Source organism: Ruditapes philippinarum, unplaced genomic scaffold, assembly GCF_026571515.1.
Source record: "Ruditapes philippinarum isolate M1 unplaced genomic scaffold, ASM2657151v2 ctg1493_1_1_1_1, whole genome shotgun sequence".
Lineage (NCBI taxonomy): Eukaryota > Metazoa > Mollusca > Bivalvia > Venerida > Veneridae > Ruditapes > Ruditapes philippinarum.
In genome coordinates, this window is record NW_026857469.1 from 149,855 (window position 1) to 175,575 (window position 25,721).

At 34.1% G+C, this 25,721-nt stretch overlaps 1 long non-coding RNA gene across 1 annotated transcript; it reads right to left on the reverse strand.

Moving 5' to 3' along the window:
• Positions 1-190: 190 nt before the first annotated feature.
• LOC132749859 (uncharacterized) lies at positions 191-19,499 on the reverse strand. The gene is made up of 3 exons (XR_009628471.1): positions 19,265-19,499; positions 2,918-3,113; positions 191-261 (listed from the first exon to the last, which is right to left on the reverse strand). It is a non-coding gene; the product is annotated as an uncharacterized LOC132749859 (long non-coding RNA).
• Between the last annotated feature and the right edge of the window lie 6,222 nt (positions 19,500-25,721).

Here is a 25,721-nt window from a genome sequence, read left to right on the forward strand (position 1 = left end):
CTCTGATTCTTGGTTCACTTCTGAAAATGCATTAACAATTGTTTGTGCCAATGCCTGTGACATAGTTTTGATACCTTTTGCATCATTTTTTACAACACTATCTGACAGATAACGTTCATCTGCAAGTTGGAACTTCTTCTTCTCCACTTTCATCCTCTGGTTCATCAATTCCATCAAACTTTAAATTGTCTTCAGTCCCTATCTTGACTAAACATCTATTCACAAGTATATCTGCATATCCATGCCATACATCTCCATTACCTAGTAAACAGCATATTCCTTTGGGTAAACATACATTTCCCTCATAAACATACATTGTTTGGTAAACATATAATGCCTTGTAAACATACATTGCTTCATAAACAAACATTACTGAGTAAACATACATTACCTGGAAAACATACATTGCCAGGTAAACATTCATTGCCTGGTTAACATAAATTGCTTGGTAAACATACATTGGCAGGTAAACATACATTGCTTGGTAAACATACATTGCTTGGTAAACAGGGTTCCAACTCTTAGATATTTTGAAAAATTAAGGACTTTTCCAGGACTTATCAAGGACCTTTTTTTGATTTTTAAGGACTTTTTAAAAGATTAAATTTCAAGCTATTTGAGTTTTTTTGTCCTATGAATATGTTCATGGTAATGTTTAGAGCAACATTTAATAACACCAATATAATACATGTAGTTCATGACATAAATCTAACTCTATCTAAGAAATACTTTCAGTGTCTATAAATAATGAAATGTTCTTTCTGACAGCAACTGTTTTTGCAGGTTGTCTGCAATTTGCATGCAATTTTGCTGTTTTTAATGCTTCCAAGGCTATCACTTTTTTACCAGATATTTATAGTACTTTAATAAGTAACCTCACATTTGACCTCAGTCCACCAAGACTTCATAGAATGGCAAAAGCATGTCACGCTGAAGGGTATATGAAAACTGCCTGCAGGTGTTTCTACATTCAAAATTTCACAACTTTCATGCTTAAATGTTGTATTCTGCTTAAGCCAGTGCTACAGGGGGTGCATTTTCCAGTACTATATATGAACATAAACCCTAGTCTACAACATTTTCAATTTTGCTGTTTTGGATGTTATTTAGGGATTCTTTTATTGTATTTCAATGACATATCTTTTGATTTGATCTTACAATTTTTTAAACCATCTACAAAATATGGCAGCAGCACAAAATTACCAAATATACCCAAACACACTTAATTATTGAATTGATATTTACAAAATAATATGTCTTAGCCAGCTATAATTTTCATTCATCCATTGAAATTGGCAGTTCAGATGTTGCAAGAAAAAAAAGACATTTGTTTATCTAACTGTTAGGTTCATTAATGAATAGGCAAATGTACTTGCAAGATATGCTAATATTTGTTGTCTTTATTTAAATTTGTAGGGTATAATTTTGTTGAAATTTCATACAAGTCCATTCGTATCTTTTTATTTAATAGCTGTAATGGTGTATACTGTACTTGGGTATATTTTGGTTCAAAAATGTATATTTTGGTATGATAGATTACATGTTGGTGAAAGTGTATTGTATTCATGATTAAAACGGCACTTTTTTAGTATAACACATTTATTTTAGTGTATTTTGGCTATTTCATGTTACCCAAATATAGTGTGGCCAATTGGCTGTGCTCTGCCGTGATAATATGAACTACTATTGTTTATTTTATATTGATTTACCTTTGGTTTTTAGCATGGTTGTGAGCAATTAGGATAAAAAAATTGCCCAATGAAACAACCAGACCTGTTGTTCATCTTTTTCATGTGCTTTGAGCACGGGCTAATCAAGCAAACTTGAGGTCGATTTGTTACTGTCTCATTAGATTTTCCAAACAAAACCGCCATAGTTACCAGAAAATAAATATTAAATCTCATAAATGTCAAACTTGGCCTCCCAAAACACTTGTAAATCGAAAAATCATCAACATTCAAGATGTGGAAGTAAATTTATTGTGCTAAGACCGCCATTTTGGTTGTTTTTTTACCTCCCATTTTCCAGACTAATTCCCGTACCTTCCCGGAATTTTTTTTGTATCAACACTAATTTCCGGACTTTTCAAGGCCGGGAGCTCCTGTTTTCAAATTCAAGGACATTTCCCGTTTTCCCGAAAACAGCATGGGAACCCTGGGTAAACATACATTGCCTGGTAAACATACATTGCTAGGTAAACATATATTGCTTGGTACATGTAAACATAATTACAATATGATGAATATATATCGATTGTTTAACATATATTGCCTGGTGAGCATAAATTGTCAAGCAAACATGTATTACCTGTTAACTTAAAAAACTTGTAAATATTATTACCATACATAAATACTGGTAAAAATTGTATACTATTCCACAACAGATATACAGAAATCTTTGTTCTAAGTTCTTGCAGCAGATATAAATTAACAGAGAAGAAAGCATGTGTTAACAATTACCTCGCACAAACATGAGTGGGCTGTTGCACACTTTTTTAATACTCATGACACAAAATAGACAGTGTAAAAATAGCTTACTGCAATAACAGCCCCATAAATTTCATTATCAAACCACAACTGTCAAATGTCATTGCACTAGCACGTTGAAAGCATGACAAATCTGCTTTCTTTATACAAAAAACAAATAAATAAAACGCAAAAGAATACTTTTATACAAGAATAGTGCTTATAAATGCATATTTTTTCATGCATTAACAACAGGAGAAGCCCTTGTACATATTAAATCCCTCACCCTGCAGGCTCTGTCTTTACATAGGTCTTCCTGATTCTGCTGATGTTAATATTTACACTAAAACAGGTGCAGTAATCCACTATTAAAGGACTATTTAGGGCTAATTACTCTGTTTTAAGGTCTAAAAAAATATAAATGCAACAAATAAGAGAAAAATATATATTACCAAGTGATGTATTTTGTACTGCTTCACTAATATCCTTGTTACATCTAGGACATCTTGCATTCTTTGGGAAGCCATTGATTCCAATCTTGTAACTACCAGCCAATGGTCCAAATAAAGTGGGCAGCAAGAATAACTTGTATGTTGTATTTATTATATTGCTGAGTAACTAATGAAAGAAGACACTCTTCATGCTCTTCTGAAATTAAAATTACAATAATTCTAATTATTCTTAATCTTACTCTTTATGTTATACAAACAAGAGGGCCATGATGGCCTTGAAGTCGCTCACCTGTATATAGCCCCCCCCCCCCCCCCCCCCCCCCCCCCCCCGGGCAGGGCCAATTTTTTAACCCAAGGGCTTTTATTTGAACAAACTTGGTAGACACCCATAAGAAAGATGTTTCATGTTAAACATCTAAGCTCTAGCTCATTGGGTTTCTTAAAAAAAGATTTTTTAAGTTTTTACAATACACATATAGTTAATAAATGACAGAGCAACAGATAAGCTTTAAAAGTAAAATTGGGTATTACTCCATCATTTCCTTTGGAATTGGGTATTGGCTCCATTTAATTGGGTATTCCAAAACTCGATACCCTATGATTTCAAGATCAATTGGGTATTCAATTCATAATGAAGAATATGAATTTTTATGGTTTCAATATCAATAAAAATTAAAACTGTTTTATAAAGAAAATAGGATAAACAATTTACTAGAACTGTTTGTTTCACAATTGAACTGACGAAGCAAAGATTTACCTTATCTTTTTATTAAAGATAAAATGCTCAAAATTCATGTAACATAGCCTTTTATGTTATATCGGGAATCTTCTTTTCAGTTCATCATGAACAAATTGGAATAACTGATTAAGATGTAAGACAAGTTGTCGATAGTAAACCTGAGTAGACATTTCTATTTCTTTATAAGAGACAAGCTGTTTAATTTCATGCTTTTTATGATTAGATGAAACCTAAATTAAAAGGCTTTATCGATCTGAGGACTCTCACTGATCTGAAGGAAACTCGTGAGTACCCGCTCCAATTGGATTAGTTTCATGTGAACATCTATAGGGATTTTTTTATGGGAAATAGCTATCCAAGCTATATCGATAAATATATTGGTAGTGTCCAAAAATCTACCGAGCCAAGTTCCAAAGGAAATTGGATGGAGTAAACCAATTTAACTCTTTAGACAGCTATATCGTAGAATATGCATGTTCTGGTCATATCACTAACCTATTATGACTGCTAGTTGTAAAACTAAAAATCCACTTTTGGGTTTTAAGAGCATTCCTTCTCACAAGAGAGCTAGAGACATAAGATTGTTTTAACATGGAACAGATCTTCTTAATGGTGTCTTACAAGTTTGTTCAAATATAAATAGACTAGCTTTGTTCGAATTGTAGGAATTTAGATTGGACCATCGCCCGTCATGGCGTTGAAAGGGAGGAGGGCAAGGTTGGCGGTGGAGGTTGGTGGTAGGGTCAGATCATTTACTATAATTATCCGGCTGGTCGAGACTATCATAGCGCGCATCAATAGAGCATCATCTGTCACTTATCTGTTGTTTTGCTTGCTGAATTTATGAAACATAACACGCCTGGGACGGGAGACCCAGATTGTATGTACCCAGTGAAGCACAGTTAATTTTATAGATATTTGATTAGTCAAATTACTTAAAGTAGATCACTTCTTATGAAGCGCAGCTAAAGTGAGAAAGAGATGGTTCTCCATGCTTTAATTAGTTTTTCTTCAGCAACATTGCATATTATATAGGGTTTTTACTTACCTAAAAGAAGATTTTTAAGTTTGCTGTCTATTTGCCCTATATCACAGTTGGAAAGCGGTGAGAGTCGAATACCCCGCAGGCGAGCGATTGGCGCAATTCTCTGACACCAGGGCTATGTATTGAACTACTTAGGTAAGCACCAGTAGAACATAGGTTATTCAGTTCATAAATATCTAAAGCTCTAGCTCTTGATTCTTTAAAAGTTAATGACATTTTTATTTGTAACTTTAATAAATTTCATATACAGAACATATTTGAGAGACATCTGGGAGGGCCAATTTGACCCGGCTTTATTGATAACTTTGGTGGACACTCATTATTGAAGTGTTCTTGCTAAATATATTAGCTCTACTCTGCGTTGGGTCTGTTTTAACAGAAGATTTTTAGAAGTTGTACTATGAAGGTGCATATAGGGATTTAATCATGAAGCTTCCCCTGGGCGGGGCGCATTTCTGAAACCAAAGGGCTGTCTTTACTTGGCTGACCTAAATCGTAGGTAAGACAGCGTCAACTTCTTAGATAGATGGTGTGCATGGCCATATATTTACTCAAGTCTTTGCTTCTCTTTTGTTGTTTCCATATAAAGAGAGAGGCTATTTTTAGTAGTGTTTTAACCTCATTAGCGACCGGATCATAGTCTTAATAAACTGACACCCTGGGGCAGGATGACAGTTGGACCGCCACCGTTGTTCGAGACTTGACATGGCTTGAGGGTCACTAGTAAGAGAGTGTGCAACCCACCCTCATGTTTGTGGCGAGGTAAGATGTTTAACAAGCTTTCTTCTTGTATTTATATCTGTGGCAGAAACTTAGGAACAAGGATTTCGTGTATATCTTGTTGTGGAAAGATACAATTTGACCAGATTATGTCTGGTAATAAATATTGTACCAGTTTTTTGAGTTACAGGAAAGAGTTGCTTGCCAGAAATTTCTTTGCTCTCACTTCATTTAAACGAGACAATATTGTAAGACTACTATACTTAGAAGAATGATCTCTCATTCGGATCACTTATTAATCTAAACTCTAGTCTATATGAGTTTATTTCAAAGAGAATGATTTTTTATCATTTTGTTATCGCTATAACCATATAATTAGTTTGACTGAAGCAATGACGCTCGTCGAGGGCGCCGGAGGGCCAAATGTTATGTTTGACTCCCAGCGGCTAATGTTGGTGATTGATATTACCATTTGATTACTTGTTGTAGCAGGAGCACACCACACATCTGAGACATGTTTCCATGCTTTAGGAATTGCATTACTTACGGAGCTCTACCGGGCTCTCTTGCACGTGGTCTATTAAGAGAAGTATATTTTTAAGTTCTTTGAGTATATCTAGTATATAGGAATAGCAAAGATGGCACGCTCCCCACTGCCAGGCGCCGGAGCCAGATCGGTCTGATCCCCCAGCGGCATTTACATTATACTTTGAACACAACCTATGGTAGACACTCTATTTAGAATGGATTGTTGTACTGATGTCTTATATTTAGCTCTGGGAAGCTCTTTCGAGCTTCAACTTATATATAAGATTTGTTTCTTAAAAGTTTTCTTACTATATAGACTATATGGTTGACAGGAAGTTTAATGAAGCCCCGCCGTGTGGCTGGTGGTCGGAGTTTGGAGGACAGTGGCTTGTATGATAATTTGTAACAATCAGCTATGTAGCTACACTACTTTACGTGCTAAAGATTTAGGTTTCATCGTCCGGATAACTATCTTCGCTCTAACGACTCCTGTATCGGTTTCTTTACAGAGCAGTATGTAAATTCTTTTCTGGTTCAGTTCCATGTGTCAATCAAGTTTGGTCATGGAATAAATTCTATGAACATAATTCTAGGTGACTCACACTAAGAAAATATTCCTGTGAAGGGGTAGGTTTGGATGAAATTTTGCTTAGTGTTTATTGAGAGAGATGTATCATAACGGCAAGTAAGAGGTACTGTACACGCAGCGACGCGACGAGCTGGGACGAGACAGCGACAGCTCAGTACGGAAAAGCGAATACCACGAAAAGCTCAGCCCATAAGTCACTATCTAGCTCGACAGAGAACTAAAAAATAAACCATACTTATGTGTGTAATATCTGTACCATTATACATGAGAAGGAAGGAATTTTGTAAATCCTTGATCTTAAATAACAGTAACTTATGTCATAATCTAGTACCATAGAACGATCCATGTTGATTTAAATCTCATACACAAATTATTGATTTCCTGGCAACTATATTTTTATTTCTCACATACACTAGTTATCATGGATTGATATATTTTATACCATGACGTCATGATCGCTTTATTTTCTAGATAGTTAAATCGAGGAATGAATTCCTCCCCCTCATCAAGAAATTATTATGGCGTCTTTTTCAAAGGAAGGCGGTTGCCCACTGTCTGGGATATTAAAAAGACAATGTGAGCGGACCCTGGCATATGTGATAATGCGCTTGATAAACGTCCTGTTGTTTTCAAGGTAAAGAAATATACCTTATATTTCTTTATACATGAAATTATGTCTGCACTAGCTATGTACTATGCAGCTATATTCATTGCTGCTCAACTCACAATTTCACCCCAATGGGTATCCTTTTATATTACCGTTAAAATAGTCATAATATGGCAACCGGGTCTGTTCCCATCAACTAGTCTATTTCAGCACGCATATTTGATATGATTAATATGCTTTACACTAGTTATACCTCCCATTTTAGTTTCTTCATGGTTGTAATCATATATTATTAAGTGTAATTATGCAAATAATGTGCCTGGATTCACAGACATGTTCTATGCTATTTTTAAAATTTTTTATCAATTCGAGATTCGGGTTGTTACATGACACATGTATGTCACAAAATCTTTAACATCGTTATTGATAAATTAAGTAGCTTGACACCAATTGAAAACCACCGCGTCTTAGAATTAGACACATAGACAATCCACAGCTAACAAGTTAGGGATTGAAATTGTAAATAATGATTCTGAGACAGGACGTCTGTTCTCTGGCGTCTGGATATGCTGAACCTGGCTCCGTCATCCTGCATTTATGTTAAGGGTGTGGCATTTTCATCGATGAATCTTTCCTCTGATAGAAGACAGAACTTTCACCGATGCATATCTCTGACCTAGCTAGAAATACTTAATCCATAATTTGCAAGGCCTTTTTTAACATTTCACACAATATTACTACACGAACCAGGAACCGCAGCTAAGCAAATCCCGATCAACTCCTATATGACAGGATGTGAGCAAGTGACTTCATAGACCTTGCGAGAAATATGATCACTAAAATAAGAAACAACTACATTAGTTTTTTTTCACGGGCAATTTTTAAACATTATTTCCTTCACATCTATCTTATCTTATATCTCCAAGTGTGAAAGCGCAGGATTAGACTCTGTTAGCATTCTATGCCGTTAGGAGGAATAGACCAAATTTTAGTCATTTGTATCATTTCAAGTTCTTAGACTTGCGCGGCTCTATGATCCGTGTAATATGTACCTACCGAAATAGCAGGTATCTTAACTCTTATGTGCTGTGGCGTGTCTTCTTCAATCTTCACATAATGTTGTTTCAGTCTCCACTCATATGCAACATACGTATAGTGTATTTATTGGTTATGGTAATATAGAACTGTACTTTAAACGACGAGCATAAATGAGATTGGCGTCTAGCAAAGATTCATTGTCAAATCTTTAAAACCCTAGGTCATTCCAAAAATATATATACATAAGCTAAAGTGCAGTTAACCTCAGAATGTAACGTCAGTCAGTAGTCAAGTCTCGCCTATAATATTTGTTTGTGTGCTCCTATAAAATTTGAGTCAATTTCATACTAGACAGTTGATGGAAACAGTCTCGTCGCTTATCATCTCAAGAAAGCATATTTGGGTATGTTATGTTCATAAACCAAATGCAGCATGTACTTGATTAAATTCTTTATGCCAATATATGTAATTTTAAGCCCAGTCCATTGTATTAGCTACTTATAGTGTTATAACCAGGCTTGCAATTGAGGAACTAATTGATATGTTTTACTCCTTGTGATAGTTGGAATGTATTATATGGCTATCTCAGCACTATGATATATAATTTTGAGGTTCTATGTATTTAGACATCTATAGTTATCATATTGTGTTGTCTCTGATTTATATAACATGTAAAAAAGACAAAACTCATGACCCATGGGAATGTGAGTATACGAAGTTGGGAATAGCCGTATATGTTCTTTGACACACAATAAAGACACAAAATCAATGGCTCTTTAATTTGTCGGAGGCAAGTGTATGTTTCCAATTCATGCATTAGTAAATTCAATGTATCTGTGTTATTTTAATACCTAATTGGTAATATAGGAATTTGTAGTATGGTCATTTTCGCGAGGATACAATTAAACACAGACAAAACTTCTATTATAGCATTAGAATTAAATAAAAGATCAACATTGTTTCTATTAACTGTTTATTAAACTATTAGAATCATTAATTAATAGACGGTTATGAGAGCACAAGAAATAGATTCTAAAAAAGTGAAATTTTTCGAATTATTTGAGAGTGCTAGTCCATTTTGATGTATTTTTCAATTTGATTTATCTTTAATGCTGAAGGTAAATAAAAGAAACAAAAGGAAATCCAATATAAGTCTTGTGTCATAATTTATTTTATTGTTATTCCCTTGCTGTACATGAAAATCATTTTTCACGGTTACATGTACTACGATATGGAAAACAGAACAAAGTTGGTTCCCAATAAATTACTTGCTTTACATGGCTAATAGAAGTAAGCCAAGAAACAGTAGTGACGTGGCAAAAAGTGTGCGATTGAACACCACTTTAATGAATTTCGCGATCGGAAATTTTACTCGCCAGACGGGCGAGCACAATTGGGTTTTTTAGTCGCCCGAATTTATTATTTACTCGCCAGGGCGATCGAGCGAGTGCTAATTTCGAAGACTGAATATATCATGCGTCATGTTACATCAACACTTTTCAGGGCTTGAGCTAGGTCAAAATTTTAGGGAGAAATGACTTCTCCCTCCAGCTGATTTAGGGAGAAGTGAGGAGACTTTACGGAGAAGTTGGGAGACATATTAGGCGTCATCTTGAGAATTATAAGCTATGAAACTTTACACACCAATAAAGAAATAAGAAACACTTCTCAAATAAACAATTCTACTATAAATCTACTTTACATAAATGTATACCAATAGCAAACACAATATTACATGAGTGAAAGTTGATATTTGGAAAAGCTTGAAAACCTTTATTCATGATCATTTTCCTACATAATCTAATAGTCAAACATGATGAAATTTGTCATACAAAAAACTAAGCTTCAGGCATATGCCTGAAAACTTGCACCCATGCACATCCTGTATACATTTTGTGAGTATGTTTAGTTGGTAACAATATTCAGGGCAGAGCAGTGCCACTTGCCATATTGGCAATAAGTCAGACTGGTCATCATCTACAATTATTTTTCTTAATTGATTTGCCCACAAGCCAGACTGTTAGAGACATTTAATTTTGTATAATCAGCGTATTAACTTTACGGAGTTCAGTGTACTAAGAAAATATTAGATACAAATCTTCACATAATTTCAACAGATTAGTGCTCCGAAAAGTTTTTAACAATCGAGTTTTCGAACATATTCACACCTTTAAGATGTTGGGCAGTGTTTATCTTTACTCGTCAAAACACTGCAACAATTATCAACAATTATGTATATGCAGGTGTCTTTAATCATGCAATCGGCGACAATTTATTGAATCTGTCACCATTTTGTGTAAATGTCAACAATAAGCTGCAGTATGTTTGTGTGTCGCTGATTGGTCAATGCAAACTGTCTCAGATACAACGCGCGTTCTGATTCGACAATCGCATGAATACATAATGAGAATGATATACATAGTGAACTCTTGCCTTGCGGCGTGTATTAGACTTTGTTGATGTTGACACGCGTTTTTAACTAGCGGATTAACGGTAATTGGTTGTAATTGAGAAGTAAATAAATTGTTAACAGACCTAGCATCGTAAAAAAGTATGACAGATCACAAAAAAATCGGGCGACTTCAAAATTGCTTTGAAGTTTGTTTAAGGTGAAGTCGCTGATGCTAAGGCGACTTCTTCGCCCAAGTCGCCCCCTAGCTCAAGCCCTGTTTTACATACATGCCATAATTTCCCGTATGTCCGGGAAAGTCCCGGAAATACAGTGTTTTTTTTTTACCAAAATATTCGGCGAAATTCGGCCCCATTCCCCCCTCAAAATAGTATGTTTTTTTCCCCTCTCAAAGCCGAAATTTCCCCCTCATATGGCAGCCAAATTTGCCTGCAATGGATACCATTTTTTTTGCATAAAACTACCGAAAAAGGTTTTATATTAAGCCTGTATGACTTACTGTTATGCAAAGTTGTTTACAAATTGTTCACGGGTATGTAAGGGGAGCTACTCCTGGCGTCCCAACAAGTTTAACAAGCGACTCTTTAAATTCTGCTGTCAATATTTTAGATCCGTATATTAAGAAAAAGCGACGTATTTTAAACTTGTGTTGCAAGAGTTGCTCCCCTTTTCTACTCACTGGAAAGAAAACAATGTCAAACAAAAGTAAATCTTACAGCAGGGCTCATCCTGGGGGGAAATTTTAGGGAGAAGTGACATCCTCGCGAAAAATAGGGAGAAGGGAAACAACCCAATGTATGCATTAACATGCATGGCTATACATCCTTTCACTATAATATAAACACAATTAATCTATTTATCAGCTATTTATAAGCTTTCTCTAAATATTTGTTTATATATTTTCATGTAGATTTATTGATAATAATGTGTAAGAAAAAGGATGGATAATTAAAATTTCAATTACTTTCCTCACTTTTAATAGAAGATAAAGTTACATTGGATATTGCTTAACAATATCTGTCTATTTTGTTAGAATTATTAATGATCTTGTGAGTTGTAATGTCAAATTTATTTGCATATAATTATGCTTATAAAACAATTTTCAAACATCAAAGAATATGTAAAATATGTACTGCAAACATTTGTGCACATTATATTTGATCACTAAAATTATATACATTCATTTCTTATTGAAAAAATTGACTGAGAAATTATAGAAAATAAATTTCTAATTACCTCCCTTTACTTTCATGAAATGTTTAAATGGTAATATCTTTATTAATTATGCTTTTTTAAATTTACAATATTGATAAATCTTAATCTGAGCGTCATATTTATGACATTAGAACAAATATATATATATATATTGAAACTTTAAGAACACTTCTTTCCTGACAAATTTTGATGTTATATACATGTTAACATGATATACGATCGATATGTAGCATGCCGATCATGATTCGTAGTTTTTCCGGGATGTCGTGCCCACGTGCGTAAGCTGTGTCAAATTTGGCATTTCTACAAAGATAACAATGTCAAACACTTTCACTGTTTACAAAATATCAATCGTAAGATTTTTGCGAATTGGCTTTCTTAAATTTTCGCGTAGGTGTATTGATCAGCAGCAACTTTCTTTAACTGCTAGGTTTGGGCATTTCGCCCTGTAGCCATGATGTGGGCTAACGGACTGAAATCATTCAAAACTATAATTAAGTTTTTAATCCGGTCGCTGATCGTTAATGAAATTGATTATTTTTAATTGACTAACAGTTTTGTGATAGCCGTGAAAAACCAATTGCACATCGCCATAACTCGGGTTAAACACCGTGTGTATTTCAATTAGGGAAAATATGCACGTGTTTAGATGATCGGGAAAAATCAATCTATAATTATTGCCTAATCCCTTATTAAACTCGCAAAACTGTCACACAATTATACCCGTTTCGGGCCGATGCTCTCATTATTTACTGTTTAGAGTAGGCGGTCTATCGCTTTGCATACAGGTAGAAGGGTAGTAAAAAGCAACGCTCTGATTGGATAATGATAAATAGCAGTTGTCATATGGGCGGATACAATATCTGCTCTTTACATCGCCAAGTAATTAGTCTTTGGGAATTAAGATTTTATCGGCGATGTTGACTTCTCTTTGATCAATCGAGAGAGCGAAATGGAAATATACACGGCGAAGTTTTCGCCTGAATCGCCCTCCCGGATGAGCCCTGTTACAGTGGTAAGTGATGTTGTATTAAAATATGCATTGGATTCGTTTTTGTTTCTTCATTTGTGAAGAAATAAAATTCCCCCTCCTTTTGCATTTTTCCCCCTCCAAACGGCACCGACCCCCTTCCCCAAAAAGTGAAAAAAAAACACTGAAATAAGGTGTCTGTCCCAGAGGTGCCCGGAGATGTTTTATGTCCCGGTAAAAAAAAATCTAAAATAATCTACTATGAACCAAGAAATTTTACATTTTTATATAATTTTATTGTCAAGTTTTTATAAACTAGTCTAGGACGCTTATAACAAACGATTATCCCCTTACAACATTGCAATGGTGACACTAATCCTTTGATTGGTATATCTATGTGCCCCTTCCAACAAACAATTATCGGCAATAATTTTGATCAATTAAAAGATTAATTATTTACCCCCTGGGGCTTCCTGACCGAAGATGTCATACACTGTAATTCACAACTGGCCAGTATTAATTTAATCCGCCTGTGAAAATTACCGCTAAATATGAGGTGATGAAATCTACTGTTTCAGGTTAACGACATGGCTAATTGTCCTTACTTAACATAGCTTTATTCTATTCTGTGACTGATCGAATACCGGTAATATAGGTTGTATGCCACTATGCAAATTAATAAAATTAAAAAAAATACGTTTGCTGATCAATGCCCCACCTCCAAATGAAGTGTCCCGGAAATTAGTCTAAAAATTATGGCGTGTATGACTTTTATCAAGGCGACAACGCTTGCATTTCCTTTGTTTGCATTTTTTTTACAAAAGGCAGAACATCTTTATTAAATAAACATATGCGGGTTATTCATTAAAATACTCATTTGAAAACACAAAATAAATTATGCATTAAATTTAACTAGAGTGATTGGACACGTCCTCGATCAGCCAGGTCCTCGATCAAAATTTTGTTTTTTGTATCTTTTTAAAATAAACTTGATAAAACACGAACTTTCTTTGCTTTGTTTTTCCAACACATGTAAGTACTTTACTAAACTCCCACTGAAGAGTATTTATGTGAGGTCAAAGTTCACGCAGCAGACGATTCTAAAAACAATGGCGAAGTGAAAGTAGAAATTACCCAATAAAAAAATAAGTGCATCTTTTCTCCTTAGCTCTAATATTTATACAAAATGTATAAAAATGACAAAAAATAACTACTTTTGATAATTAAACAAATTTTTTTTCTACATAATAAAATTAAGTAAGCAGGCTTTCTACTGCCTCTACCAAAACAAGAGGGCCATGATGGCCCTGAGGTCGCTCACCTGTATATAGGCCCCCCCCACCCCCGGGCCAATTTTTACCCAAGGGCTTTTATTTGTTTATTTGAACAGACTTGATAGACACCCATAAGAGGATGTTTCATGCTAAACATTTAACTTCTAGCTCATTGAGTTTTTTAAAAGAAGATTTTTAAAGTTTTTACTATACACATATAGTTAAAAACAATGACACCCTGGGGCAGGGCCAGTTTTGACCCCCGGGCTTTTATTTGAACATACTTTGTAGATATTTACTTAAAGATGTTTCATGCTTAATATCTAAACTCTAGCTATTTGGGTTTTTTCATAGAAGATTTTTAAGTTTTTGCTATACACATATAAGGAAAATCAATGACCCCCCCCCATGGGCGGGGCCAGTTTTGCCCCCAGGGCTTTTATTTGAACATACTTGGTAGACACCCATTAGAACATGTTTCATGCTAAATATCTTAGCTCTAGCTCTTTGAGTTCTTTAAAAGAAGATTTTTTAAGTTTTTACTATATGCATGTAGGGGAAATCAATGACCCCCTGCGGCGGGGTCAATTTTGACCCCAGGGCTTTTATTTGAACAAACTTGGTAGACATCCATTAGAATATGTTCCATGCTAAATATCTTAGCTCTAGCTCTTACGGTTCTTTAAAAGAAGATTTATTAAGTTTTTACTATATGCATATAGGGAAAATCTATGACCCCCTGGGGTGGGGTCAATTTTGACCCCAGGGCTTTTATTTGAACAAACTTGGTAGACATTCACTAGAAGATGTTTCATGCCAAATATCTAAGCTCTAGCTCTTATGGTTCTTTAAAAGAAGATTTTTTAAGTTTTTACTATATGCATATAGGGAAAATCAATGACCCCCCGGGGTTGGGGCCAATTTTGACCACAGGGCTTTAATTTGAACAAACTTGGTAGACACTCACTAGAAGATGTTTCATGCTTAATATCTTAGCCAGAGATCTGCCAAGAATTTGAAAGTACTGGGCCCTGGGCCCACTTGGTCTGAAAATGATGGGCCATTTTTACCAAAGTATGGGCCTTGGGAAAATAAGTAAAAGTTGAAGATAATTGAATTTCCCCGGTAATAAAACTTAAATCATATTTTATGACAAGTGGTTCACTTATAATTCAGTACTTTACCAATAATTAAAAATTATGCCTACATGGTAACTTTCTAACTAATATTAATTGCAGGCAAAAATGAAAATATTTTTTAAATGGCTGCTCAAAAATTTGATATGCAAATTTATTCACATAATTGCTGGTTCTTACTTGTAATGTCTTATATTGTGCATTATCCATTTAATTGTTCCTGCTTTGCACCAAATGTCCCTTACCACTGTATATTGACAAATTTTACTGCCCCTTGTATGCCTCTGTGTAGACAGCATACATCAAAGACATTTGCCGACCTTTTGATCATGAAAAAAGTCATGCACAATGTTTCTCTGATTGGTTAATCACCCTGTCAAACATTCTGATGACGAAATATACATCTTTTTTTACACTTCATCAGCCAAAACTTGCGTGAACTTGAGTGCCCTTAGGGTTGATCAAGTTGAACACCTGTCAGATTATACTGTAACTTACAGCATTTCTTAAAATAGCAACACTTTTTTCAGTTACCGATAATCATTTTAAATATTAAGTAGTTGTATAATTTGTTTGTTTGTTTTATTGGATTAAATTTACGGTAGTAGAAATGAGTATCTGTGTGGGAAAGGGATTATGAGAAGAAATGCGGTAAGTAGATAACATGGACAAAAGCTATAGGGGAATGGATAAACTCAAGAATATGCGTAATTACAGGAGCATGGGTAACATGTTGCTGTTGGTACCAGTTTTGACTGGATGACTAAATAACCCAGCAGACAGTTTTGTTTTCTTATAAGTCTGGCACAGATTTTAGATGCGCCCATGGCCCTTTGCTGCCGATTTTCCTGCGCCATTCTCATTTTTTTAGCGCCAATGGCGCAAAATCGCGTCCTCGGCAGATCTCTGTCTTAGCTCTAGCTCTTTGGGTTCTTTAAAAGAAGATTTTTTAAGTTTTTACTATATGCATATAGGGAAAATCAATGACCCCCTGGGGCGGGGCCAATTTTGACCCCAGGGCTTTTATTTGAACAAACTTGGTAGACATTCACTAGAAGATGTTTCATGCTTAATATCTAAGCTCTAGCTCTTACGGTTCTTTAAAAGAAGATTTTTTAAGTTTTTACTATATGCATATAGGGAAAATCAATGACCCCCCTGAACGGGGCCAATTTTGACCCCAGGGCTTTCATTTGAACAAACTTGGTAGACACTCACTAGAAGATGTTTCATGCCAAATATCTAAGCTCTAGCTCTTAGGGTTGTTTAAAAGAAGATATTTAAAGATTTTTCTTTCGGTTGCCATGGCAACCAGAGTTCTGCATGGAATTAAATTCTTTGAACAATTTTTAAAGGTGATCACCATAGGAACATTCCTGTGAAGTTTGGATGAAATTGGCTCAGTGGTTTATGAGGAGATGTCATTTAAAGCAAAAGTTTACGGACGGACGACGGACGGACGACGGACGGACGGACGGACGCCGGACGAAAAGCGATCACAAAAGCTCACCCTGTCACTTTGTGACAGGTGAGCTAAAAACTAGGGAAAAAGTAGGGCATTTTTTTACCAAAAAGTAGGGCAAAGTAGGGATTTCTGATGTTAAAAAGTAGGGATAAAGTAGGAATTTCTTACCGTTTTATTTAAGAATTAGCAAAACATACCATCACCAAGACCAAATCAGGCTGTATGTATCTTCAGCTCAGTCCATGCTTGAAAGAATGTGAGGCACCTCAAAGCCAAGGCACCATGAGCAGAGCTGCATCAGTACTAAGGTGTAGTACTTAAGTACCAGTACTTGCCAAGTTTTGCAGTACCATTACCAGTACCAGTACTTGATTTTAGCTTGGTACTGCAGTTCCAGTTCTTTTTGGGGGGAAGTAATTAAGTACCAGTACCATTACTTTAATATATTCATCAAAGTTTGAATAAATACACAGTGTCATTCTAAATAATTGCAAACATTATTCAACAAAGAAATAAAATCATTTACTTTAAAGTTGACATTGCATTTTTACAACTTAAATGAACGAACATACTTTTTACAAACAATAATTACAACATATATTCATGTCATATGTTATTGTTGAGTAACCATTCAACTGTAATACAATGCAATAATTTTACATTTTAAACCCACCAGTCTTTTTGTTGCCTTTCACACCTTTACACCTCTGTTCAATTTATACCAATGTAAAACTTTTTATGGTGCTAACAATATCACTTGAAATAGGATTATTTAGAATAGAAGTAATTAATTAGTGTTTATTTTGCTCTTTTTTTACTAGTAAATACATTGTAATAAGATTGCAATAAGGATTTTTTACCAGTAAAGAGTTATTGACTCTGTTTATCTCAATTTAATTTTACTTTAAGTCTTTGGTGCTTTTTTATGATGAATACTATGTTAACATTTGAAGGAATATTGCAGCAAATTATTTATAGATTTGATAACTTACTTTTCCACAACAATAAAATAATACATGGAATTTACAGCTTTACTATATGAGTAAAAATAATGACATTTTTATCAAAACCAAAAATACTGCCTTGTAATGCAATAGCAGTACTACTTTTTAAAGACAGTAATGCAGTACCAGTAGTAGCAAAATTTTGTAAGAGTAATTTAGTATCAGTACCAGTACTTGCAAAATCGCTGCAGTACATACTGCAGTACCAGTACCAGTAATGCAGCTCTGACCATGAGTCTTTCAAGGATGGACATCACAAGGAGACACACACACGCCTGAACTATTAATCATTTGCAACTGAAAATACAACTGAAATACCATTTTAAATATCTTCTTTTTTCATTTCATTTCAAATTGAAAAAGTAGGGATAATAGGGCTATTTCAGAAAAAAGTAGGGCAAAGTAGGGATCAAAAGAAAAAAGTAGGGAAAAGTGGGAAAAGGAGGGACCAGTAGAAAGCCTGAGTAAGCTTTTAGCTCTTTTCCCAGGAAGAGGGTGGGTCGATTTCCTACAGTAATCTAGGTCAGGGATCAGCCATTAAGAAAAGATGCTAAATATATGCATATTTTGCCCAAAATACATATTTTCCACTTTCCTAAGAATAATTAGATATTTTTACATTTTGTCCATAATATCAAAAGTAAAAAAGTAGTAAATTAAAGGATATATAAACACATAGGTAACAAACCACTATATTTTACTGTTTTTTTTCCCTTGGTTTAACACCACTATATTTTTCCCCTTTGGTGACACTCATTTAAATATTTTCAGCAATGCCTAGGTCTCAGAGGACCCACCCAGATCAAATATATAGTGAGGCAAAACGTCTTGTGACCCAGGGCTATTACATACGTAAAGCAGCTATTGAATTAGGCCTTGCTTACACCACTGTACAGAACCATATCGATGGGAAATACAAGGGTTATATTACAAAATTTTGGGAAGAGTGTATGTTAAAGCCTGTAGATGAACAAATTCTGATAAATTATGCAACATTCATGGCATCAAGAGGCTGTCCTCTTTCTAGATTATTTTTTAAAAAATGTTGCAAGAGAGATTATTATCAGTCGTGGAGGTGATAAACGCATGGATCCCAGTAAAGGATCTCAAATAATTCATTTCTATTTTAATTTTTATTCACATTTCTTTTAAATATAAACTCCAAATTTTGTCATACAAGTACTAGTTTAAATATTTTTTTACATTATCATGTCAAAATTAGCTGATCGACGACGTGTCCATTATCCTAAGAAAATTTAAAATTTGGTGGTCTATGACCTATGTTGTTATTGTTATGTTTAATGGTTGCTCCCTAGCTTAAACTGAAGAGTGTCTGGTGATATTTTTCAACGGAAAATATTACTCATACGGGGCAAGTTTAATTTGTTGGGTGTAAGTTTACAATAAAATTGATCGAGCACATGTCCACTGAGTCTATATTAAATTTAATCTGTTAATATAATAATATAATTCATAAGGGCCTGTACAGCTAGCCACTCCCATTCATTTAATTTTTAAAGAACATGGATAATTAATGTTCATATCAAGTTATTTTTAGCTTGGAATTTGGTGCCAATTTATAACATTTTAGGATGAGAAAAACTTACTCATTACAATGAAATTTTCTAATCTTAAAATATCCTCACTGGCTTCAGTTTTTCCTTGTAGGTACGAAATCAATTTTCTCAGACCGATGAGCTGAAACAAGCGAGTGGAAAACCTGCACAGACAGAAAAATCTACTGTGGATTCCGGAAATCTTTTCCCTTTCGCTGAGGCAACACAAAAATTAATCAAAACTGGGCAAGCGGGATCGTAGATTGCAGCACAGTCTTTACGGTCATCATTTTCATATTTCATTAAATATTGAAGTAAACTTTCTTTTGCCGCCATTTTGAGATTGAGAAGCCTACTTATCGACGGTCACCGGGCTACGGCATTGCACGGTATCTAATGCCGGATAATTTACAGTGGCTGAGCAGCCCATGATCTGGATGGGGATTTCAGGATTGCCTTTAGAAAAACCGAGACCACCTGTCATAAGTGTCATTAGTAGAAATTATCTAACTCCTGCACTTTGTTGCAGATGTGTTTCATGTTATATAAGATTTTTTTAGAAAATTAAAAAAGAAATAGACTTGTATTTTTTCTGACCAAGTTTCTTTTATTGTTTGATGGTTTCGGAATATTTTTTATTTACAATAACGTGTACACACTTCCTTAAATAATGATTTATTAAATCATATCAAAAGTATATTATACAGTTACACCTTATTAGTCCCCTACCGGTTACCCTCCGTCCGTCTGTCCATCCGTCAGTCCGTCTGTCAGTCCGATAGTCCGTCCCTCCACAAAACTGGATCCCGCGATAACGCAAAAAGTACTGGAAATATTTTTATGAAACATGATATATGGATAGATGGCAGTATGGAGATTATACACGTCTTTTTCTTTTCTTCCCATGTTGAAAATTCTGGTTGCCATGGCAACAAATAGACTGAAAATATGGCAAATTTTACACATAAACTGGATCCAGTGATAACGCACAAAGTACTGGGAATATATTTATAAAACTTGACATATTGGTAGATGCTGGAACATACGATACGTACATCCCAGGTAGATGGCAGTCTGGAGATTATGCACGTCTTTTTCTTTTCTTCCTATGTTGAAAATTCTGGTTGCTATGACAACAAATAGACTGACAATATGGCAAATTTAACACATAAACTGAATCTAGTGATAATGCAAAACGTACTGAAAATATTTTTATGAAACTTGAAATATGGGTAGATGGCAGCCTGGAGATTATGCATGTCTTTTACCTTTTCTTCCGATTAAAAAAAAAATTGGTTGCCATGTCAACAAATTGGCTTAAAACATGGCAAATATAACAATATTTGGTAATTAGTCAAAAAGAGCTGAGTATTTTTATGAAACTTAAATTTTGGATAGATGGTAGTATGGAAATTATACACATCATTTTAATCTTTGACTATAAGGAGTATATTGAGAGCTGTCATACTTAACAAATGTCGACAGCCTCGTCAAGATTTCTGATTCTAGTTTTTTTGGCTTTTACACTATATAAAGTTCTTTTATTTCTTAAGGTATTTATTTCAAACTTCAAATATATCTTTCAAGTCATCAACCACATCATATGTGACAAGGTTTACAACTCTAGCACAAAAATTATCAGAATTGCCTCCCTTGTACTTAGAATTTTCATGAAAAAAAAGTTTTTTTTAAACTTCTTTATTGCTTAATGTATCTTCTTTAAACTTCATATATATGTTTCTTATTATCACTCAAATCATTTGTGAGAAGGTCCAATACTCTAGCAAGACTATTTCTAGAATTATTGTCCCCCTTGAACTTAGATTTTTTTTCGAGAAATTGGTATGTTTTACTCCGACTTCTTCATTACTTATAGGATTTACTTCAAATTCCCACATCATATATGACAAGGTTTATAAATCTAGTATCCATATTTCCAGAATTATCTCCTCCTTAAACTTTCAATTTTCTTATTCATTCTTTTAACTTTCTTTTACTTCAAATTCAAAATAAACATTCATTATAAACAGCTTTCATTACTAATTTTTCTTTGTTAACACTCATATCATGTATGACGTCTTGCATCTTTATTTCAAGAGTTATCTCCCTCTTTAAGAAATTTTGCTTTTTTAAAAATGTTTATATTTTGGTAAACAGGGATGTTTCAAAAATTAATTTTAGAGTGTCCTTCAGTCCGTCTGTCTGTCTGTTCATAAAAGCTGTTTCCCTGTGATCACTTTTAAAGAACTTTTCCAACAATCTACTTTAAATAGAGAAAAATTGAGACATTAATGAATGGCCAATGACCCTTCAGAATGCTGCTGGGGTTCTAACCGGTAGGGGACTTATGGATTGCTTGCAATAATAATTGGCTTGTTTTAGTATGTTTCCAAATAAAAATAATGTTTGTTGTTTGTGTTTTTTTAATTTTATGTAACGTTAGCTTTAATCTAAGTATCATAATTATTTAAACAAAGGGTCCATTTTTTTAAAACCCAAAAACCAAAAAAAAAGCATTCTTTGTGCAAATTTTATTACTTTTTTGGGCAAAGAAGGTGTACACTTTGTTACTTGGAAATTCAGTTTTACATAAAAATTTTAATGGGACAAGACAAGCTATGGGTTTTTAAATGATTACTTGTGAAAACTTTACGGGGTTGGGTGGGAAAAACTTTTGCTCTTTTTAAAAAACACTGGGGTAAAAAGGGCTTTTTTTAATCTCTAAAAAGTGGGGTTTTAGGTTAAATTTTAAATTTTTAAAAATTTAAAGGGGCTTCCCTTACATCTTGTATTTTTGTTTTAAAACAAATTTTCTAGCCCCTTTTTTTCATCGCTTTTTTTTAAAAAAATTCTGGTGTTTTTTAAAAAAATTTCCCCAAATTTTTTAAAAATTCGAAGGGTTTTGGGCCTGTTTTTAATTTTCTGGTCTTTAACTCCTTGCATATCCAATTACCTAATTATAATGCAAATTGCAAACATAAAGCCCCGGCTTATAAATGTATGCCCGATTTATCAAAATGTTACTGAGTTCTTGTGATAACTCTGACGTTGTATGATAACTTGTAACAAAACGTTAATACGTTCGAATTCGCAAATAATATGGAAATTTAACTAAATACTACCAGATTTTAAACATGAGGCGATGAAAAATGGACTATGAATTAGTTTTTGACACCTAATATAAAATGAAAGGCAAGCTTAATATCTCCCCTGGAAATATCAAGTACTTCACACGCGACTCCGGAGAAATTGCAGCTCTGTAACACCGCAAAACGTCCTTACCGCAAAACGGACGTTTTGCAGTGCATATCGTACTTGGTACGTTTTGCGGCGAGTCTGTGTCTTTGTGTCGCATATCGTCCATATTTTCTGTATTAAAATATATTCATCACAAACGTTACTTTTATTGGCTCTGTCACTTTCATATTGTTTCAGGTAAAGATATGACGAATTAAACACTGAATATTTTTGTGACTCTATATAATTCTGACTTTTTTATTTAAAAAAAAGAAATATGCTTAAGCCGAGAATGCTTTCCGAATAATTTTTTTTATGGAATGGAACCAAGCAGCAGCAGCAGCAGCAGAGATATAAAAACGATGATATATTGAAATAAATGTAATCTTATAGACATACAGGAAAGGACGGCTATACGGACATACGAACCGGGGATTGGACTGAGTGAATGACAAAAAATATCAAAATTAAGCTTTGCTTTTGACAAAAGCTTTTCATATAATTGCATCAAGAAGTGGGAATGATTTTTTGTGTTCTTGTTGACTATGGAGGTTTGGTTCTACCGTTCATTTTTACGGATGGATGGGGGCTTTTGACAGCGTAAACATATTTGAGCAAGAGAGCTAATTTTATAATTGAACAATGTTATTTTATATATTTTATTTTTATTTTTAACTGAACAAAGAAAAAAGGTCATGGTGGCCTTATATTGGCCACCTGCCTATAAAGGCTCCCCATGACAAAGGCAGATAGCAATGAATATTACAAATAAAAAGCAAGTACATTTCAATGTACTTTGGTCAAATCTCTGGGTAACTGATATCAGTACTCAATTGTACGTCTGAAATGGTCATCAATATCCAAATTATCTGTAAACGACAAAGGTATGGTAATTTAGCGCAAAATTCAATAGTGAGCCTTGAGGTCAAGGTCATTTTCAAGGTCGATAATTTAGTTGAACTATTCAAGATGTCGCTGTCATTAAATTCATGAAATGACATCTGATCATTGATAAACAAAAGAAATGGCAGTTTTATCACAATTCAATAATTTGACTTTAAAATAATGTTTTTTATTTTTATTATTCAAAGGCAAATAACTCTTGAATATTCCAGTCGTGTTAGGTCATAAATGAACTTATCGCGAACTTATTGTTATAGAATATTCTGTATAAAAATTTTTAAGAGTGGAGAAGAAACGAAAGCACTAACAAGGTGAAATATAGTGCGTTATTTATTTATTTATTTATTTTTTTTGTGTTAGATTTAGCCTATAATCTAACTTTGTTGAGATTTTATTGTCATATATATTCTGTTGAAAATTGTCAAGATTGAAGAAGAAATGAAAGCGTTGGAGTGGTAACAATGTGAAATATAACAGATATTGTAATTCAAGGGCAGATAACTCTGGACATATTGCTTAGGGTATGGGGATGCTAGAGTGGTAACAAGCTAAATTTGGACGGACAGACAGACGCATACTCAGGTGAGCTAAAATTAACACACAATAACACTTGATAATAACTGGTCAAAATTAACGAAAATTATATAAACTTTAAAATATGGACGTTATGCGGCAGGACCATGCCTTTTTGCCGCAAAATGTACGTCAGAAAAATGTGGACAATATTCTGTGACAAGACTGTTTAAAAGCTAACTAAAGTAGGTACGAATTTGATATTTTAATATGTTATAAACCCATATAATTGAAACATTTTAACAAACTTACATAGAAAAATATCAAGAAACAACAAACATATGCCGTAAATACCATGGCAACTATCTGAATCGCGGCGCACGTCAAACGTCTAAGACGGCGTTAAATCTGTATAATGCGCCTTTTTCAAATACTCTAAATGGCTTTCAACGCAATAATGATGCAGTTTTACCCATAAATCGTCAATTACAGACTTAAATAATGTGGTTGTTAAAGTCTGTTAAATGTTTGGATGGCATACATTAATTTTTGCTACACGCAAACATTCGGTCTTGTTGCACCTGCTTTTAGCTGTAAGGAATAGGCGACGGAGATCGGTCTTCCTATTCATGCTTTCCTTATTTTCGCTTTTTGTAGTGCAGAACTCTGGTTCCGTTCATGCCTATAGTAAACAAATGCTCAGAATATGTTGCTTAACTGTTCTATTTGGTAAATTTGTTGAAAATTGTAACATGTGTCATCTCGAAATAGTCACGAAAACCTGAGTGACCTGTTCACTACGCCGCAAATTCTTCAAACGTCGCCATTTTAACTGAGATATTTTCATTTATCCGTAGCCTGTTCGTTTCTTAAGTTATTTAACTAAATTTTCTGAGGTGATGTAAACATAACAGCAGAGGAAGTCAACGCGAATTTGAAATACATGTATACGTAATTAATTTTAAGCCTATTCATAACAAAATACAAAGTAATTGACGTGCGCCGGCAACTCAATCCAATGTCGTTTATACTGAAAATTTCTAAGTAACCAGAGTAAATATTTTGCAAATGATTTGTTGTAATGTTAAATAATTTCCTTAACGGTAATATGTGTGAATTATTATCTATTGGCGTTAAAAATAAACCGTCTATAAAATTTGTCACGGACTTTTGGGACAATTAACCCTCGTACGTACGTTTTGCGATACTGACGTTTTGCGGTGTTACAAAGCTCTCTCAATCAAGAATATTTTTCAATCGCAGCTTTGTCAGTGTGGTGAAATTGAGTCAACCTACCACTATTTTTATGAATATCAAAAATTTGATAGCATAAGACATATTCTGTTAAATACAGTACCAAATATTATAGCTCCTTCGTTAGAGATCATCTTGTTCGGAATGCAAATCAATTGAAGCAAATGAGATTATGCTTTCAGCAGTTCATAAATATATAGAGGATATTTGTTTAGTTCAGTGTAAGATCGAAATATATTTCACCGAGTGAGCACCAAAAGGTATATTTCACGAGTGGCGCAACGTTTGGTGTTCACAAGGTGAATTATATTTCGATCTTATACTAAATTAAACACATTTTCTTTTTATTATATGCAAAGAAACGTTTTAAAAAGATATTAAACCCAATACTGAATGAAAAGCGCGCCAAATAATAATACAACGTGACGTAATAGTACTGTGCACGCTGGTATTTCACTGAAACAACGTAAGAGGCTTAAATTCAAAACAGTGAAATTATCAAATTGATAATTTCACTGTTTAAAACAGTGAAATTACCAGTTTTATATCACTGATATATTTCTATAAACCACCGAAAAGCATGTAATAAATCAAACTAAGT